This window comes from Halyomorpha halys, unplaced genomic scaffold, assembly GCF_000696795.3.
Source record: "Halyomorpha halys isolate HHAL.00 unplaced genomic scaffold, Hhal_1.1 Scaffold403.1, whole genome shotgun sequence".
In the NCBI taxonomy this organism is placed as follows: Eukaryota; Metazoa; Arthropoda; class Insecta; order Hemiptera; family Pentatomidae; genus Halyomorpha; species Halyomorpha halys.
In genome coordinates this window covers 298878-311341 of record NW_027116019.1, presented here as the reverse complement: position 1 = coordinate 311341, position 12464 = coordinate 298878, and the positions used below count along the sequence as shown (strand labels likewise).

At 30.5% G+C, this 12464-nt stretch overlaps 1 long non-coding RNA gene across 1 annotated transcript in view; it reads left to right on the top strand.

Moving 5' to 3' along the window:
- Positions 1-12464, top strand: part of LOC106682320 (uncharacterized) — a 468677-nt gene that overhangs the window by 278259 nt on the left and 177954 nt on the right. The window contains exon 4 of the long non-coding RNA XR_010845003.1: positions 1054-1092. This is a non-coding gene — a long non-coding RNA (uncharacterized lncRNA). The remainder of the gene's footprint in view (positions 1-1053; positions 1093-12464) is intronic.

The window sequence follows — 12464 nt, the reverse complement described above, 5'->3', positions numbered from 1 at the left end:
TAGTTAGTTTAAATAGCTCTGACGAAGCCCTGCAACGTGGGGCGAAACGTTGGCTCATTAAAATAGTATAATTCTACTATTTGAGTTTTTTTGACCGCACCCGGACCATATTCCTTTCAATTTTCATTTTAAATTTCTATTTTGATTATACTCTGTTTACTTTGTAAGCTTTGAAAGACATTAATATTTATATATATGGTGTGCTTTGCTTTATCTATTCATGATATAAATATCAAGTACATTTTCCCCATATAATCCCTATTATAAATATATGAATTTACTAACATGTTATTAAGATAATAAATATTCAATGTTTAGGAATAGCGGGTAAATTTAATGTTTTAGGAGGTCAGAAGTATTCCATTGAAGAGAATATAAATTGTATATTTAATCCAGATGTTAGTATAGAGGTACACACATATATTACTTTTTTTAGAGGAAACGAACTTGTTCATCGCATAAAAACAGTATCGAATGTATTTTGTTTTTATTTTTTTTCTCAGAAGGCCTAAACGTGACGCTAATATTTTATGTAAAGGATACCCGTGAAGTTAGAACACGTGGCCGGCTAGAGAGCGCCCTCAAGCATAAATAAAGAAATTTGGACCCATTTAAAAGGTTACTGCATAAACAGAACAGACTTCTGAAAAGGCCAAATATTTACTAACAAACTAACAACCAACTAATTTATAACTTCTACATTTCTAATTTTAAGTGCATGTGCAATATCAGAATGGAAATGAGGCCGTTTCAAATGGATCTCTACAATATAATACAAAACTTATGTATTTACCTAGAGGGCGAATAAAGAGTTTTTTTATTTATGATAATAAATAAATATTTATTTATTTATAATTTCCCCCAAAAAAACGACAGGACTTTTTGAATGACCTGGTATTTTTTAATATCAGAGAAAATTTCATTTTAAACGATTTTTTGTCTCTCTTTGAAAATTTGATATTTAACCTTTACATGGTTTCACCGATGATTAATATTTATATTGTTTAGCTTTTAAATAACATTCTAATAATAAATATTTTTCTTTTGTTTCAGATTATCTTCTACTCAACTCTCTGCGTATGAAACAAAAAGGTAAAATTTACATTTTTATTACAATAAATTAATATGAAAATTTTTAAATCATCAGATGGATCCTCAAAGGTTACTTGCATTAGCATTACAAAGAGCTTGTGAATTTTAGTCATTTATTTTTTTTAATTTAGACTTTCAGCCTATTAATTATTGTAAAGTTTAATTTTATAAAACTTATCTCTTTGAAGTCATTAAATGTTTTTCGTGTAGATGGCGTTGTTGAAACAGACTGGTATTAAACGTATTAGATGGATTATTTACATATGCTGTTATCGTTCAATTATTTGTCTTTATAAAATATTGTTTAAAATTAATTCTATATTCTTTCTTTATATTTTATATAATCTAGGCGATAGGAGTACGGCAAATTTTTTATATTAATCCCAATCAACATGAATATTACCGGTTTAAAATATGCTTTGGATAAACACTTGTTGAAAACATCTCTTTAATACGACACTAGCTTACCGTGTTTATTATTTTTAGGAACAATTATGTAATCGTTAAAAATAATCTCGCTTATTCATGTTTTTTTAAAAAAATATTATAAATATAAAATAAATGGTACAAACATGATGGAACCACCGTTGATAGAGCCCCAGATAATGGGGGTCTTACTGTGGGAAGGCTAATTTACATTTTTCTTATAGGAAAGTATTGAAGCCATGTTTGCAAGTAGATATTAATTAATAAACATTTTTTTTTTTTTTTTGGTTGCTAGTAAATAAATATCTTCTTTTGAGGTTAATGCTTCAAGGAAATAAATAATATATATAGTTTAAAATAAATAAATATTTTTTTCTTCTTCCAACACTATTTAATGTTTCGTCTTTTATTCTCCAAGTCCCTTTTTATTGGCCATTTTCAAATGTTTTTCTTTTTAACCCAGTCGTATTAACAAAAGCCATTTTTATATATACAACTCCTACCAGTATTTGTTACAATTTATTAACAAAATTTCCAAAAAAAAAACAATATTTTTTATTTATAATCTTTTTAAAAATAAATAATTCAAATTTTATCCATTATAGTCTTAAAACCTTTTATTTCTCTTATAAGTCCGACGTTTCGGCAATCCGGCCATCTTCAGGGACAATCTACTACAAAACAGCTTATATTACATGTATGATCCTACAAACATTAGTTATGATAAATAATTTTAAATGCTTGAACTGAGTGGAGGAAGGTTACAAGCATTGTTGTGATAAAAGTTTTAAGGAATAGTGTCTGATGATAAATGATTTTGATTTTGTTTTAAGTGAATATTTGACTAATTAGGTAATTATACATATTTGGGATATACTTATTAACAAAAAAATATCTTTTACCTAATGTTTTTAATGTTTCATAGAAATAGATGTTTTTGACCTGGGCAGAATAGCCTGCATGGAGTTAGAGTTTTATAAATTATATAGTTTCAAAGTTGTATTAAGGTAAGGTAAATTATAAATAATAATGTTAAGTCATACATGTAATAAAAGCTGTTTTGTAGTAGATTATCCCTGAAGATAGCCGGATTGGCCAAAACGTCGGACTTATAAGAGAAATAAAAGGTTTTGAGACTATAATGGAAAAAAATTGAATTATTTATTTTAAAACAATATTTTTGTTTAAAAAAAATTATATATATTTATATAATTTCTCTCCCATGACCTTAATGTGAAGATAAAATTTTGTTTTTCTCCTTGACACTCAGTGTATTTATTTGCTTCTGCCTTGTGCATCAATCACCGACATTGATTGAAATCATGTTGATATTATATTTTAATATTTATAATTTCGAATAAATAGTCTGCCTTTTGTATTAATTTTTAACATATTAACTTTTTCATTTAATAATTAATTTAATTATATATCGCAATACTGTCCATCGAAGTATGGTAAAGAAATATAAGTTTTATTTTTTCAGTAATCGAAAATATCTCTTTTATACGATACCAGCTTACCGTGTTTTTTTTCATTCACTATTTTTAGGAAAATTTATGTAATTGTTAAAAAAAATCTTATGTATTCATGTTTTAAATAATTATTATACTTACAAAAATAAATGGTGTAATTGGAACCAACGTTGATAGAGTACCGGATAAGGGGGGTCCTTCTTTGTTAGTAAAAGTACTTTTCTGGAAACATTTGTAATTGGGGTTAATCAGTGAAATGGAAGGCTCATTTGGACATTTTTTACGGGAAAGTATTGAAGCCACATTGAATAATTTAAAAATGTCTGTTCTGAAATGTACGAGGGCTAATTTGAACTCGAAGTAGGGTAGACAGTAGAAACGTTGTATGATGTATACACTGCTCTAGTTTTTTAGATTTGTTATAATTAATATTAAAAAAAAAACTTTTTAATTAGCAGGTACCGCTATCTATTATGAAATGATAAATCTTTTTTAATTATTCACAGCTTGATTCAATCTCCATTGTGCATAGAGAGGAATAGTTTACAACAATATGCTCGGTTGCATGGACATTATCAGTGAAATTGCACTTTAATAATGTGGTAGCCCTACCGGGGTCTGAGTTCTGGGCAGGACCACAACCCACATCAAAGGGGCCTGCCCCCTCTGGCTCGAATCATCAACTTGCCATCGCTTCGATAGTCCTTCTATATTAGGATGCTTTGATTTTTTTTTTCTTCTTGTGATGGGGAGGGTTGGCTTAATGTATGCTTAAGGTTTATTCTAAAAGTAATAGGAAGCTCAGCAATTCGATTTGTTGTCTGAATTCAATGTAGGAAAGTAAAACTTCTATATAAAGGACACCTTCATTCAAATAGATTTTGTCCGTTATACAGAGTTGTCCGTTGAGAAGAAGTTAATACAAACGTAACAACAGTGGCACATCATACATAATCATAATTTTACAGAAGAATTATATAAACTTGAACAAGTACTACTTACCCATCATTTCGAACCATTTTTCAAGATACGCAGATTAAAAAAAAAGTTTGCACTTACGAAGTTATATATTTCTTGTCAATAATACTATATTTAAAGACAAGTCAAAAAAAGACACAGAAGTTACAATAAAAGTATAAAAATGTACAATGACAAAAGTGAAAAAGATCATAAATAATTAAAGTAAAAAGCAGGAGTGTTACGTAACCTGCTCATTGTATGGGCGATGTTTTGAATGAGCTACACTATCGATTTTTTAGTTCGATGTCTTGTTTTTAATCAATTTGGGCTCAAAAGACTGAAATAATATTTTATAACCTTCTTAAATGGAAGGGCTGTCAGTAGCCCAGTAGTAGGAATTGGATAGAATGGAGAGGAGTTATGAATGATTATATGAACAATAGTCACCGAAAGAAAAAAAAATTCTCCGAATAAATTTAAGTAATCAAAGTAAAATTTTCTAATTTTTAATTTATATGAAAAATGGTGTTAAAGACGACGCTAAAAACATATTGATTTTTTTTTTAATAATGAAAGATAGTTGACCGTGGACGAATTAGATGAGAAGAAGATGATTCGGGGATGCGGTCAGAATACAATACAAATAAATTGAAATAACTTATTTAATCAGGCCAACGTTTTGGTAGAGTTTCTAGCCTTCGTCAGGGCTAAGAACAGAACAATATAACAACCAATTGTTACGTTTTCTATATATTTTTTTTTAATTATTCACTTCTTTTTTCTAACTTAATTTCACTTTTTGTTTCTTTATCTAATATTATGGTTACATATATTTTCTTTCTCTCAATTTCATTTTTTTTTTCCATAATTTTGATTTTTAAATTATTAATAAACTAAAATATTCATATTCCTTTGCATTATGTCACTTCAAATTTTTATTTTATTTCCTTAATTATTTTAATTTTCACTTCTTTCATTACTTTAATTTTATAAATTCCATTCTGTACAATTATTTACTTTATGTCTTCTGTTTATATTTTCTGTATTTATCTGTATTCATTAGTTGTTATCTTGTTCTTTGTTCTTAGCCCTGATGAAGGATAGAAATTCCGGCCGAAACATTGGATTAAATTTCAACGTATTTGTGTTATATTTTGACCAGGGGGTGCTACCAACTTCTCTTCATATTTTTTGTTAATAGTGAATAAGAAATCTTTTAGTAGAATCAGTAATATTTTTTTCATATTGACCAGAAAGAGACCAATCGATTGACAATTGATAAACATGAAAAAAAAATTGTATACTTTTTGAGCTAATCGCCAAAAATGCTTATTTGTTAATAACTTTTTTTCCGAAAAAAACCCTATAATATCCCGGGAAAATCCTGAATATTTAGAACAATTATTCTCATTCTAAACTTTTTTTTTTTAAATAATGAAAGAAGTTGAGCCCAAATAGTGACCTTTTATTAACTTTAGACACAGTTTTAAACCGTATAAATGAATTCGTAACTGCTTAACTTGTAACGGTGTTTTTTTCTCTCCTTGCGATGGCTCTGCTACACTTTCTTTTATATCCTTCGGAAGAAGTTATATCCAAGTTGCGATCTATCAGAAACTGCTGACACAGTTTTAGACATTCCGTTCCAGCCTCACCTTAGGCCCATCTAACTTCTTCCTTATCGCCTCAAGTCCTGGCCAAGTTTAGTTTCCCTTGTTTAACTAAATCGAAGGCGGCTTAAAATTTAACTTAAACGACCCCCCGCCTCTTACCGGGCGAGACTTTTACCAAGTCAGGGGAACTGCGAGCTCCAATAACCGCCCGTAATTAAATTAAATTGATATAATTACTTAGTCCTAACTTGGGAGGAGGAGGGGAGCACAAAGGCGATCTAGTTTGCGAACTTGTTGCACTGATGGGGCAAACTAGTTGGGACTTCATGGAACAGAATGCCACAACTTGGGTTTATGTCATACTACGCAATATAGTCGTTTTGTTGAGTTGGGTTTGAGAATTTTGACTTATTACAGCTGAGATTAGGTTGTAAATTTCTAAAAAATAATGATAAAATATCTGGAAATAGTTAGATTGTAAGCTTGTTGTAAGCTGATAATTTTCATTGAGGCTTCTAGCACCATATTTTGATATTATCTTTTCATTTTTTCTTTTTTGCGAAGCTTAGTTTTTATCTATTTTAACCATTTTCGATCGAGTTAACACACATAATTATAACTCATTCGGAGCTCTATATCTTTACAACTACCATCAACAATAGAAATCTAAGAGAGCATCATTTAAAGTAGAGTAAATTTGCTAAAATGTAAGCCCTAATAGTTCTCGAGATATAGCTTTTTAAAAAGCAGCAAATCGATTTATACATTAATTTGCCAAATTTATATTTATATGTGAATATCATAAAACTACTACCCCTACGAAGATAAGTGTCATAAGCTACTTTATAGTAAGTTAAATTTTCTTCAAAAATCCAACATTTTATACGAACAACTAGAAATTAACATTTTGTGAGATTATTTGTCAAATATCATAAAAACTACTACTCCTACAAAGATAAACATTAGTTACTATTTTATATTAAATTTAAATAGCTTTAATTTGAGTGCTGGCGGACACCTTTACGTCCTATGCATTCTGAAATAAATTTTATCATAAATCAAACTTAGTGTCCGAACAACTATAAATCAATTTATTGATCAGTTTCGATCCACTTAACACACATAATTATAACTTATCCAGAACGAATAAAAACATTGTCTATATAAAATTAAATATTATAACTATCATAATGTCATTTACGAAATTAAATATCAACAATGCCCGAATCAATATTTAAAAAAGAATAAATCGAAACAAAATTAATTTAATAAATAAATTTTAAAAAAAAATAACATGGCAGCACTAGCTAGACATAGCATAGGTAATTATTATAATTTTGATTTCAGAAAATTAGGCTGAAGATTTAAAAAAATAGAAAATATATTGAATCAATTAATTATAAAAATAAATTTTTAAAAATAATTTATAGTTATTTACACCTGTATAAAATTATATAAAACTAGTAAATTTGCTATTAGATATAAATTAACATGATTCAAACATGTGAATAATCTAACCATTGATAGCAATAACGTTACTAGAGAAGATCTCTTGGCCATCTTCTTTTTAGACGCCTAAGGGGATTATCAGGCACTGAAGGAAAAGCCAGATAAGAAGCAAGTGAGTTTGGGAGGTTGGGAAGTTTATCGTGGAATGATTGGTATCTGGTTCTGACCAAGTCGGCAACATATAAAACATTGAGGGCCTGATGGATGACTTTATTTGTGACAAAGTAAGGAGCTTTAAGGATTTTGGATTGGATACGAGACGAATTCGATGGTTTAGTGGAGCCCTCAAGCTCAACTCTGCTAAAAGGCCTTATTATAGTCATATAAATGAGTCTTTTGTAATTAGTTGGAAGTTTAGACCTACCATTGTTCTAGTAAAAATTGTAATAGTCGGAATCGAAGAACATATTAGGAATATAACATTTAAAAAAGACATTAGAGAAATCTGCCAACAATATGTAGGTACAATTAATAAAATTGATTGAATAATATTTTTTTTTACTATCTGTAAATTATATTTTTTTAGAAATGTAATGTCACCATTTCACCGATAAACCTACTTATGTCTCCAAGTTGTGTGTAGGGCAGTGTGGTCCTGTTATCGTAATATAGTATTTAAGGGTTCTTGAGAAGGGAATAATAAATGTTAATTACAAATATTAAACAACAGTTAGACAAAAGTTAACGAAGAAATAAATCAAAGGAACAGTTAACGTCAATTTTATAATTGATTTGTGTTTTATTGTAAACGGTATTTAATTAGTATTAGAGTTTAATTTATTTTTATTTATATTATTTTAATTGAATTTAGTCATCTGAGAAGAAAAATGTATATTTATATTTATATTGTTATAATTAAGAAATAGAGACAGTTGCTAAGGGTTGATAACCGTTACTAAGACGTCGCCTAGCAACAGGTCGACCATCTTCGTTTTCAAATCAGTTCTGCCTAATTAGTAGTAATGATAGTTTGTAACCAGCCCTGTCTGGGATCATTTTTTGTTATTTATTGAACATCTTTGAGTGTGTTAACCGACATTACTGTTAAGAACCAGACCTTTACTGTGTTTTGACTTGAATATGAGTTCCTGCTAATTAGTGGACATGATAGTCCGGAACCAGACCTTTTCTGCGTTTCTGATCTCTGAGTTCAATATGAGTTGTTGCTGATTAATCTATCTGCCTTCAAAAAGTGCCAGTGTGGCCATCTTGGTTCTTGGGATATTTCGACTGTTTATGAGCCATTGCACCAACTTTAGACCACTTTGAGAGTTGTAGCAGTGTATTTATCTACAGAGCTGCGACCTAGTTAATTTAGCTAATTTTATTTGTGTTTATATTACTTTTATTCTTCTTTTGTTTATTTTACTTTAAGTTTTCAAATTAACTAAATAAATGTTTATATCCGAACCAGCTAGTTATTTTTCTCTTTTAAAGCTTTCCAACAAAAAGATATATTCAATTTGAGGTGACTTTAACAGGAATTTTAGAGAAAGATTTTTTGAAAATACGGCATTTAAGCCCTGCTTTTCTATTCTATCGAGGATGAAACCTTTCTCATATTAAGGACCAGCTAATCGCTTATTGGTTCATGAACTTTAATCAAAATAGTTTAGGCCGTTTTGAAGAAGATCGAAAAAAAAATGTGTTATATCCAATTTATAAAGTGGTACTCCCAGTAAGTCGATTTTAACGGAAACTTTACAGTCACATTCTAGGTATATACATTCCTGAAATATATGATTTTTTTTTGTACGACTTTTCATTTTTGAGCGAGGCGTTCACATACCATTTTCTAAAACTATGTAATTTGCACTCAAGGGAGATCAAAACATGTATTTCCGTTTAAAACGTGTATTCGAAATTTCCCGTTCTATATATTGGTAGTGGAAAAATAAATTTATTATTTTTACGTGAAAGTCAAGACTTGATCTTAACATGTTTCGCATTGTCCGATTTGGGTCAAACATGCACCGTTTTGTTCTACAATTTGCTGCCATTTTTGGCACTTCGTCCCTATTGCCGAATAACTTTACTAATCGATTTTTACAGTCTTCTCTTGATGCCAATTTCTTATCACCAAGAAAGTTTTGCTATGGAAAAAAAGATGATATTCGCTTGGTTCGGATTGAATGGTGGATGCATCAAAACCGTTTATCCAAGCTCCTGAAGTTTCTGGCAAGTCACTATAGATGTATGTGGCCTGGCGTTTGGTGATAGAAGCTATCTTCAAATTTGTTGCTATCATTCAGATTTGTCAATCGCTAGCTTCAAACGCTCCAGTTGTTGACAGTAAAGATCCGTATTAAGTGTTTGGTCATATGGAAGCAACTCATAATAAATGATTCCTTTCCAGTTCCACCAAATGCTCAGCTGAACCTTTCTGGCCGTTAGTCCAGGTTTGACCACCGTTTAAGCTGTTTCAACGCTCTTTGACCACATTTGTTTTAGCACAATTTTGTCGTATGTGATCCATTTCTCGTCCTGTCACCATCCGTTTAAGAAAAGGGTCGATTTCATTCCATCTGTGGTAGTGTTAATTGGTGTGGCACCCAAACATAAATCTTCTTTTTGGTCCTAGCTATTTGCAAAAGGTTTAAAACTGTTTTATAGTCGATCTCTAGTTCCTGGGCGATGCTGCGATTATTAGCATGCCGGTAAACTTCGATTATTTCTGTGATTTTATCGACGACGGCCCTGCCAGTGCAAGGTGCGTCTATAAGATGAGAAATACCTGAGCGGAATCGACAATCACAATTTTAGCCGCCTGGCTTGCATTTTTTCCTTTATCAAAGAAAAACTGTAAAATGTATCGAATTTTTTTCTTTGTTTACTTCCATCCAGTAACTCATAACTGAATAAGAATAACCAGTAGGTAACAAAAAAAACAAACAAAAAATCATGGAGCTAATGTTTGTCCAAATTAGAATTCTGTAGAATAGAGAAAAAATTAGACTCTCTCTTTATGACTATTCTTTTAAAATTTTTTGAGGTTTATTTACTTCCATCATTTTCAATAAATTATTTTTTATTTATTCATTAACAATTGTACAACGTTTCGGGACCACTGTCCCATATTCATGCACTATAAAAACCTATAACAATAATAAAAACTATATAACACCAATCTTCTACTTTATATATTTTATTTTATACAATAAAAGTCACCTCATGATTTCATATAGGAAATAATGTCCTCCATTTGTGCATCTTCACTTCTCTGTGGCACAGCTATCTTTCTTGTTAATGAATAAATAAATAATAATTTATTGAAATTGATGGAAGTAAATAAACCTCAAATAATTTTAAAAGAATTGACTTACCAGACTTCCTAGAGAGATAATCCAGATCTCTTTATGACTTTTACTTCAGATTATAAGTTCTGTTATAATTTAACATCGACCGATATTCGTACTGTCAGCGTCACTCGAACCCGATTGTGTATTGTGATCTATTGCATTCCCGAATCTTCCAAATATCTGTTACAGAAGATTTGAAAATTTTATCTGGTCTATTTTACGTCCTACTATTATAGTAACTACTTTTAATGTTCTCTTGAAATACAAATGTTTAGGTAGAAGATGTATGCTTCATCAAAATATTCTATAGTCTCATGATAGAGGTTTTCTTATCTTACCTCCGAAACATTCATATATAATGATTATTGGTCTGTGTCTAACACTCTAAGTGTTTGCTGCTTTAGCATATTTACTCAGCCTCCACTGACTTATTATCATTGCGCTGTGATTTCGAAGAACGCTACTCTACCCCTCATGCGAGGAGATAGAGTGTGCTCGGGGATCCGTGTAAATATTGTATATAATAATGAAAATATGATCAGTGTTTTTATTTTATAGTTATACTAGCAGACCTGGAAATGCTTCGCTAATACTATATTTGCGGGTGTATATAATAATAATAATAATCTTTATTTATTCTGTGATTGATCCCTTTAGAATAATTTACAGGCGTCAAAATTAGGCTTTAGAGCCATAGAGTAAATTACAAAATATAGATGAAATTACAAGATGTCATGAAATAAAATAATACAATGAATTTAAAAATATACAAATAAAAACCTTAAATAAAAGAATATATAAGATAGTGATAAAATAAATAAAATAAAATCACTTGTCATATCATAAAACATAAGATGACTTCTGATAATAAATAAAAAGAAAAAAAATGATAAAAAATCAAATACAATTAAACTAAAAAGTAATAAATGAAAAGATATATAATTTCTGCTAGTGTACATATTTACAATTATAAACGATGATCTAAGACATAAAATACAGAAAATATATATAAAGCTTTTTTGGAAAGTTTCAATTGTTATTCTCCCGGAATTGGTTGGACAGAAGGTAGTCGAAGATACGGGATTTGAAGATTGGAAGGGTATTACAACTACGAATGAAGGAGGAAATAGAATTCCATAGGGAAGAGGAACGGATGATCTACCAAAGGCTGCGGTTCGATGGACAGTTACATATAAGTCTGAACGCCGTGAGCGGGTAATGCGGGAATGCACTGAGGACTTAAATAGAAGGATATCTGAGGTGTACGATAGACGGCGGGATTGGATAACTTGATAGAGAAAGGATCCAAGGAAGTATTTACGACGGAAGGGATAAAACCACTTCAACTCTTCATAAAATCGGGTGACAGAGGCGTCTCTGGGGACCCCAAAGATGAATCGTACAAAGCAATTATTTAACCATTTTAATAATTAATATATACATTAATTGAACTTATATATAATTTTATAATTGAATATATAAATTTATAATTCGAATTTTCAAAAAGCAGGCTATGAAGAATTTTTTTAAACAAATAATAATGACTTATTTCAAATAGTTTATATTCGTTCTTCCTAGTGACGACGACTCGAAGCATCCCGCCAGCGGACACCATCGACGAGAATAGACTCCGAACGCCCTGACCTTTCAGGATCTCCGGCTTGGCAAGAACTCCCGACAGATCTGGCCAAGGAAGAGGATGATCTCTAAATCAATTGGCCTCGTTTGATTTAAGTTGGCGGCTGCCCTTTCATCTGGTCCACTACTAATTACAGCTAGTGGCCGTTTGTAATGGGCGGGTTGGAGCTTGCCAGCCCTGCTTCCATTCATCCCTAAAGTTGCCCCTCTTTGATCGATCTCACTCTCTCTCTCTCACTCCCTCCCTCTCCCTTCTTTAGGAAATGCTGCTTTGATTTCCTTATTATGGGGGGGAACTAAATAAATCAGTCAAAATTATTAATGGAAAAACCTTATGAAACACATTAAGTTTACATTTTTAAGTATAAAACATTACAAAAATAATACTTTTCTCAAGTTTATTCTCTCTCTCTCTCTCTCTCTCTCTCTCTCTCTCTCTCTCTCTCTCTCTCTCT